Genomic DNA, 9423 nt, shown 5'->3' with positions numbered 1-9423 from the left:
ATGCTGTAAGTTCACCAAGTGATTACTATATGTTGCAGACTCCTGAAAGTTCAAGTGTTAAGAGTGTAGTCACTGCATACTTATCTGTTTTGCTTCATCTCCACACTGACTTTAGCAAAATAAGTTGCACGGATTCTGTATCTTACTTAAAGTGTGGTGCTCTGGCTCATTTCAGCTAACTACAAGCCAACAAACGTTTCATCAACACTCGTCTAAAATATCAACTGTTAAATGATTATGCCAAATTGTGGAAAAAAATCATCAGACAGGTTATTTCTGTTTATGATTTTGGTTAAGGGGAGACAGCACAGCGGAAAAAACCAAGACGCAGCAGGAAGGTGGGATTAAAATACTGGAGAGAAACTGTGCAGTGACACGACATGGAAGCAAGTCAGGACAATCATGAAAAGCCAAGCTCTGACGCCTTTCGTTCCCTGTCAACTCCCTGCATCACTTAACTTTTCCAGGAAATGTAATACAGATATCGACCCTAATCCCATTTCTGTTCCACTGAGCAACTTAAAGCAGACGCACAAAGAATGCATCCTAAATATAACTATTGTTTCACCTTTATGAAAAGTTATTCAAGACCACTGGTTTAACTTGGACATCGCTCTCTGCTTCAGGATGTTTTCAATCTTGAGAAAATGTTTCAACATGAGCAATGGCTTGGTTTGTATTTATATCTGTGGAGTAACTGAGGCTAATTGCCTGCATGATGGCTAACATATGACCCTATGAGCCAGGCTGGGATGTTTATGTTACTCTCTATGCTACATGACCTATATTGTACTCAGGACATCCGCTAAAGAGCTAGGAAGAACAGGGGCCCCCTAAAGGTGGACCACTTTGGAGAGACGGCCTCACCCCATTCTCAAACATATATTGGTTCTAATATAATATTCTTCAGTTATTTGCAAAAGGTGTCGCCTGGCACACATTAAACAGACGACAGTCACTGCTGCTCAGGACTATGTGGCTGTCAATGCAGGAAGAGCGTGGCAGAGAGAACACCTAATCCACTGTCAGTCACTGAAACTTGTCATCCATCCCATTTGGCGAGTCGATGAGTGTCATTACCGCCCTGTCACAGCCCTGTCACCATAAACGCAGGAGCCCAGACTGAGCAGCAACAGATGGATGAAGAGACAGAGTTCCCACTGCCATGTTGGTTTGCCAGAACCCTCGACTTGTGCAATACACTGCAAGAGTTGGGCTATTGCGCCACTCAGCAGGACACATTTGCTCTATCGTCCCAAACTCCAGAATCAAAGCGACACCTCTGTCCCAATAGAAAAAGAGCAGAAACCTGAACTTCTCATGGCATGAATGGTCAAACTGTTGCCACGGTTTCCACAGCCTGTGCAGGCCCCTCCCCTTGGGAACTGTTGGGTCGTGCTCCTCATGGAGCCATGTGGGAAAAGTGCCACAGTGACATTATAGAAGCCTAAACTTCACACATGCTCCATCACAGTAAAGGTGATCATGACTTTACCAGCTTAGCACAAGACAAATTTCCACATCTGGGTCTAGACTTGGTTTAACTGAGTAACCTTATGACATTAACACATTTAGTCAGGGTCACACGTCTAATCAGGTGTTAAGAGTCATTTTACATGAGAGGGCTTTATTTAACGAACGGAAATAGGTAGAGGTGCGCGCGCGCACACACACACACACACACACACACACATAATCCCACGAGTAAGCCACCAAGTGAGATGGGCCTTTATGTAAAGGGGAAAACCTGACACCACAAATACACTATGGTGACTGACACACTTAATGTTTCATTGGCTGTAACAGGAGATGAGTATATAATCTCCCTAAACACCCTGTTTTATGTATGCATGCTTGTCTGTGTTTGTGTGCATCTGTCTGCCTCCTTCTTCTATCACATTATATCACCAAGAATTCCTTCCAATACGCGACCAAACGATTTGCTTCTTAAGGTGCAAAAAAAACAAAAAAAAAACCCCCAGACTATTCCGCAATTGCCATCATTCTCTTTGGTTCTTTCCATCCTCCTGAATCTCTCCATCCCTGACACCCTCTTCTTCTCTGTTCTCCCCCCTCTCTTGTTGAATAATGAGAACCAGCCTGATTTAAGCAGTTCATCAGCAACTTTAAACTCAGGAAACACTCAGATGTGCACCGGGGTCTCACTGCAATTGTTTCCACATTATTTGAGGCACTTCAAAGCAGAGCGGAGAATCCCTGCACGGTGATGAATTGTTTCCTGATAACACATACTCATATCACCACGTATGGATTGATAACATACTAACAAACCACAGTTGGGTAAATACAGTTGTGGAGTTATTACCTGTGGCTACTTATTTCCATTAAGCACGTCACATTTGCCTCATTCTCTTATGAAATACACCTCCACTGGTGTCTCTCTCAGTCCAATGCAACGTCTCAGCCAAGCTCGATTTACACTGCCTGCCACATGGAGCCCGTTTGTAGGTTTATGTCATTATAAATCACAATGGTTGAATAACTCAGAGCAATCCCCTCAGCACAAACCTCTCTCTTAGAATAGGCCAGACATCACTTATGGTGTCTCAAGAGTTACTAAATGAAATTACATGCGGTAACATATCATGACGTGACAGTATATGATAGACAGATTAGGTCTCAGTGTGGGGGAAGCCTGGGTGTTTCCCTGTCAAAACCCACTCAGTGACACATGCACGCAGACACACAGATCCGATCGATCAAGCACGGACAAGGAACAACAGTGACATGTAACACACCACAAGAGGGTCTCTCTCCCCACACAGAGAACTATTCACCCTTCTCCCCCTACTCTCCCTCTTCCTCGCTCCTTCACTCTTCCTGACTCACACGCCGCTCTCTGCCGCCCCTGACACTGCACTCATTCAACCGCCATCTACCTTTTTCCACCTCCACAGACAAATAAACACCATCACCATAATCATCATTAGCACTATGACGTCAGCGTGTACGGAGAACTGTGCATGATGAGTGCGTACGTACTTAGAAAGCAGGCATTCTTGGGTGTGCATGCGTGCAAACACAAATATGCACACACACGCACACAAATGCATACCTTGTATTTGAGCTTTTCCACAGTGAGGCTCTGGTTTCTTGATACGACATAAACAACTGGTCATTTTGATAGAAAGCACAGCACCTTTAAGGTACCATGAATGTGTGTTTTGTGTGTGTGTGTTCACATGTGGCCCACGTTCCATCCTCCACCTCCTGTCCTCATTCGATGAAACACGTACAGATGATTTCCAACCTGGCTTTACTTTCCCATGATACTGTTTATGTTGTGTCCATTCACCATAACTCTTGGTTCGGAAGGTTTGTTTTTCTCCTCAGGCTTTTCTCTTTGCCTGACTCCTTGTACTTACTAAGTGAAATTGATACGCCTCCATTGTCTGTGTTTTTTTTTCTGTCTTTCCAGCCGAAGCATCTTTCCCTTCCAGTTTTTTACACGCATTTCTGACTCTTTCCATCTTTTGGGGTTTACGGAGGGAATGCTCCAGTATTCAGGGGAGATCTGTTTAAACAAATAGCTGCAGCTCATAAATCTACCTCTCTGTCACCCTCTTTACTCACTGCTGTTTCTGACTGTTAAACACCTGCACTGCATCAGGACGTGCAGGTACAAATGGCCAGACCAACCTGCTATAGGCGACCTCACAGCAGCATTGAGCTAATCGCCTCCCTGTTACCCCCTTCTCCTGTGTATATACCCTCCCTTTCACCTCCAAGTATCAATCAAGCGGAGAGCACACAGCCGACTACACATGGCAGCTTAATTATATTTTGCCTCAAGCACCAGAAACCAACTATTACTCCTTTGCTGGAAAATCACCTGACCTAGACCTGCTTGTTGTGTCTTTGTTGTAATTCGATCAAAGACGAATTTATTTGGGAATATGCACCACGTGAAACCCAATATCAACTTCAAGCTTGATTTTGATGCGGGTTACCGCCGCGGAACAAGCCCTTAAAATGAGGCTGTAATGAAACAATGTATACATAACATACATCTAAAAACAGACACAAAGGCAAGAAGGCATCCACAGTCATGCCAGTGGCTCTGCTGAGGCTGATGGAAACGGCCTCAGTTTGGCAGGTTGGCTTTTTTGGTCATAAACCAGTTTGCTAGGTAATATTTGACCTGATGATGGCACTAGATAAGAAATGAAAGGATAATCAACGATGTCACAACACATCCTGAGGGGGACATGAATTTCATGGCAATCCATCAAATAGTTGTTAAGACACAAGTAAAAGAAAAGATGATTCATCATCTGGGGACCATAAATGTATATGTTTATTAATATGCATATGTACATTTATATGTATATCCATGCGAATGGTGAATTAGATCAAAAAGAAAATTATTCAATAGAGTGAATCACAAACAAGACAACTCCACGTTGGTCCTCCACTAACACAGTAATGCAGTAATAACTAGAATAGCATTCAGAGGGTAGAGATGTTTGTGGTTCGATCCCCGGCTCCTCCAGTTTGCATTCCAAAGTGTCCTGAGGTAACATACTTAACCCCTAATTGCCCCTTTTGCTTGTGAATGGTGCGTAATAGAAAAAATGCTGTGTATAAAACCACTGCATGACTTCCTACACGAGAGGGCAAATGAAACTTGGTTCTCTGAGTGGTATATAAACATTCGGCACATAACTTCGCAAAGGACAAACATCCCATTTGTAATCAAGATCAGCCAATTATTATTATCTCACGAGGCTAAATAAAGTCAAAAATAAATCCTGAACCCTACCCTATGACAGACTTCATGCCAAAATGTTATGGCTTCTCTCTCAGCCTATCACTCCAACAAGTTACATGGGAATCTGTTCAGTAGATTTTCATAAACAACCAACAAATAAACTAATAGCAACGAACAAACCAACAGACAGGGGACACAAGACAATCTTCTCAGCGGCAGTAACAATGTCAACAGGACCTTCATCTTTTCAGAAAATGTTGAGACAGTTGAGGCACAGTGCACCCGGGGCTGTCTGAGCCCCTAAAGAGCCGGCAGCCGGAGAAATGTGTTCATTCATTTATACAGAGAGATACAGATCCACCACAAAGATGAAAAACGTGGTCACGGTTCTACATCCTCAGAGACACACACACACACACACACACACACACACACACACACACACACTTTGCAGGTTGCGAGCCCAGATGCCGTAGGAGTTGTTGGCTGACTTTGAGAAAGTGGAAGAAGTGCGGAGGGCAAAAATGTGTCTGTGCTGCCAGTTTCTCCCAGAGACCCCTGAAGAGCACAGAGTACTATTCACCACATCTGCATCTCCATCTGCATGCTCACTACTCACACTCACACTACTCTAAACAAACTTCCATGAAAACATACGCAGTGCTGCTCACTCATGTACACACACTGTGTACACACACACGACCACACTGCCTCCCACATCCATCACCTTGTGCTCACGGTTTGTTTTTCCTGGACGACCAGTTTTAAGGCACCAGAGGCACAATGCTCCTGATCCGTGCACTTTATTCCATTGTGATGTCACTGGCGTCAATCAGTTCTTGTTTTCTCCGACAGACACACCGCCCCCTCCAAAATGTACCTTTGCCCCCTTCCCTCCTTTTCCACCTAGTCCCTCTAATTCTTTCTCCTCATGGTGTCTGTTTTTCTTTCTCCAGGATGCAGATATCTTCATTCCACTGCTGCACATTTATCTTTTATGCTTGAATTACAACCTACCCTGTTTTTCTTGTTCTCAAACACTTTGTTTGCTACAGAGGAGTTGCAGGATCACTCAGGCTGGATGGATAGATAGTGTGCATGCTTGCAGAGGAGAGGAGGAAGGAAAACAGTCAGGCGGAGAGATTTCAAAGTTTGTTTTAGATTCAGCCCCCCCCCGATTGACGGTTCAAATGACACATCCTTGAACACAACTCTTATTAGTGGATCACAACTAAACATCTTCATGTTAAACTTTAAACTGTGTAAACTCTAAATTGTTTAACTGATTTGTCATGAGCTGTTTTTCAGGTTTTCTCTTCTTTAAGTTTATTCATCTCCTCCTTTCTGTCAATTTATTTATTTTGTTTTTTATGCCTCTCTTACCTGTACCTTTGCAGTGTTTGCTGTGCACACACAGAATACATCAGCCATCTGTCAGAGCCCCCTCATAGTGGGCTTTGATGGATGAGCAGTAAAAAAAAGACGAAAAAAAATCAGTGAGGGGCCACAAGGAGAAGAAGAAACAGATCAACTTTCTTTTCTTTCTGGTTTTTACAGCTACACGATAAAGCAGTTTTAATATATTTGGCTGCTTATTGCACCTGTATTAAGAAAATATATATCCTACATCAAATTTTACACTCTCCTATGGTAGTTCATTATAAATCTTTGAGGGATGAGCGCTGTGCTGTGAATGTTTGTGCAGGAATGTTTTGAAACTGAAATTCCGAGAAGACATAAGTGGAATAACGATGGGAAAGCGCCACAATGTGTTGCTGAAATAAAGACAAAAAAAAAAAATGCTCTCAACGATCTGTGTTTCTGAAATGGTTTGAATATTTTGAAGGAGATCAATTCTGACAGCCGACATGTGCAAAAATAAGAACAGCATCAGACGTACAGCCTGTAGCAAGTATTCATAGCAAGTAATCCATTCAAAATGCTTGGATCCCTCCAATCCCCAGTCCTGTTGTCTGGATCCGAAATCGCACGTGCATACTTGCATACTTTTGTTCTGTCTGCATTTTTCATGGTGTAACTTCTCCTGCATGCCCACAAAAATATGCAGTTGGCTGAAGCTGGTCAAAAGTTTGGATCAGGTTCATGCGGCGCTGCTCTGTGTAACTTTTATCCTCTGTTCAACCACCTGAAAACCTCCTGTGATCCATCTGTGTACGTGAAGGCCGGTGGATCACATTTGTCTTCGCGAGCTTCCATTAACATCCAACTTGGCAGCAAAAATCACACGTCTGCCATTCAGCTTATTCATCTACGTCCTCCACAGCTATTAGAATGACAGAGCACTCACAGATAATAAGCCGTATTCCTCCATGAAAAGTGGCCGTGGCTATCACACTGTGACCATATGCAGAGATTGCCGCGATATGATGGATTAACTCACTCGCTCAGCGCTTAACGCTTTGAAAATTCGTAAACAGATTATGTTACGGACAATCTGTCTTTTGAAACCAGCGAAAGGTAAACAAAACACATTCTCATAACGCCTGCGCTCTGGAACGGCCGGGACTTTTTGTTTACAGAGATCATCTTGTCACTGAAAGGCCACAAACTCGATCATAAGCAAAGCTCTGTGTCCTGCCAAAGTGCTTCATTAATAAACATATCTGCTGTGCCCCACATTCATCAACACCTGTAGAAAGCTACATTGGAAACATTTGATCAGCTCTTACAGTTTAGTCTAGCTGCACTTTTACTTTAGAAAGGAAGTGAAAACACAAGAACTTTAAAAGGCAATGTTAACATTTATACATTAATAGAATACACGTTTTCAGTCAGTGCTCCTTCAAATAAAGGAAGGGAATTGAATTATGCTTGTGATTCTCACGACATTAAATTCTGCTTCATTAAACTAAAAGTGCATTATTGGTGAACAATGAAAACTGTTTACATCATGTAGCCGGAGTTACAGAAAACTTCTGCAGAGAAATGTTCCCATTAATTTCTGGGAACATCACAAGAAATTAATTCCAATTGTAATGGAGCAGAGGCAGAGAAGAAAGATTTATGAATGAAACTAAAGAGGTAGGCTACTTCACCACTCAAGGTAAGAGAGAAAATATATGTATTAAAACTAATTTGGGTTCAAATCAAGCTCTTTCTCTTGTGGTACAGATACTTATCATATACTATCTGATACTCATCTCCGACGCTTTGTGTTATTATTGACTTTATGCTCAAAACCAAGTTCAATGAGTATTTTTCACAGTCAGTGATGGGTTTGCAAATGTGAGTCATGCCTGTAGCCTCTCATGGAAAACGTCTCTGAGAATAATGACAGTAATGGGGCCTTTGATAGAAATAAAACAGCACTTTATTGGCAAAGTAATCTCCCACTGTATCTTTTCCTGGTTATTACGGATTCACACAAAGTTGAAATCCCAAATTCTTCATCTGTCTGTTATTCACGGTTCGATAGTTAATGTTTCTCTCAGATGTTCTTTAACTTCTCATTGCCAGCTTTGTCCGACCAGGTGTTGCTCTTCGCTCGGTGCATTTTTAGCCCGAGGTATGACCCAGTTCAGGCTGTCCCGCAGGAAGACGAATGGCTCTGTCAGACCTTTTGTTCCTTTTGAGTGAAAATTCAGTTAAGCCTCATCCCTCCCCATTGAGGCCAATGGAAGCCATGTTTACCGACATGAAAAGTGAGCTTGATTGAGTTACTGCTTTTGGATTGAGTGCGGCGTATTCCAGGACACTCTCCATCTCTCTCTTCTCCAGGCACAGGAGTGCAGCGCTGTTGTTGTTTTTTTAATTGCCAATGCCACAGTTCCAATAGACATACATCTCTAAGGAGATTCACTAAAAGGTCTTTGCAGATGAGACTCCCTCTCAAAGGAAAACAGCTGTCATTTTTATTTCTGGCACAATACGAGGAGCTAGAAATAAGTTACAACATGTGGGAGAATGTCCGGCAAGAAATCTCAGGGGAAAAGAAAGGTTGTCATAGATTGAGATATTTTAAGTCGCTGCATTCCTTTCAGGCCTTCATGCTGCTCTGTGACCTAACATGACATGTAAGATATTATCTACCTGATAATAGATAGAGAGAAAAAAATGGTTTGCTTTCCCAAAGAACCAATTTCAAACCCAATGACTAATTCTACAGGTTTTGATCCATAACCTCAAAAGCCAAGGTCAATTCATTATCCTGCCTTTTGTCTTAGTCTCACCTACAGTCTCCCTCCCTCTTCTCTTGCACATCAGTTGTCACACCTAAGCTGTTAAACGAACAAAGTGGATTAATTTTGCTGCTTTACTGCTTTGTGTGACAAAATGTCCTCGAGTAGCAGAGGAGTCAGGATAATCATATTAGAGTGATTCTCAGGGAGCTTACGGCCCCACCTCCTCAGCTGCAGGACAGAATGGTTCGACTGATCTGATGAGAACCTGGCGGCACCGCAGGACGAGACGGCCAGGTTTGCTGACATCATGGGACAACTCCATCTCTGCCAGGGATCAATGGCTTTGGGCTAGACAAACAGAGAGTGGCCGATGGCTGTAGCACGTTTTCAGTGTGCCTCCCAACCCTGCAGCACTGGTAGTGTCCGTCGGTGCTGCAGGGGTGGGAGGCAATTCATGTAAATGTAATGCACGTAAAATGTACAAAATACAAACTACAGCTTCCTTGTTAGCTGCAGCCTGTAGGGAAAAAATGAAGAGGACGCTGCAAT

The sequence above is a fragment of the Paralichthys olivaceus genome, chromosome 6 (assembly GCF_024713975.1).
Source record: "Paralichthys olivaceus isolate ysfri-2021 chromosome 6, ASM2471397v2, whole genome shotgun sequence".
In the NCBI taxonomy this organism is placed as follows: Eukaryota; Metazoa; Chordata; class Actinopteri; order Pleuronectiformes; family Paralichthyidae; genus Paralichthys; species Paralichthys olivaceus.
This window is presented reverse-complemented; position numbering follows the sequence as displayed.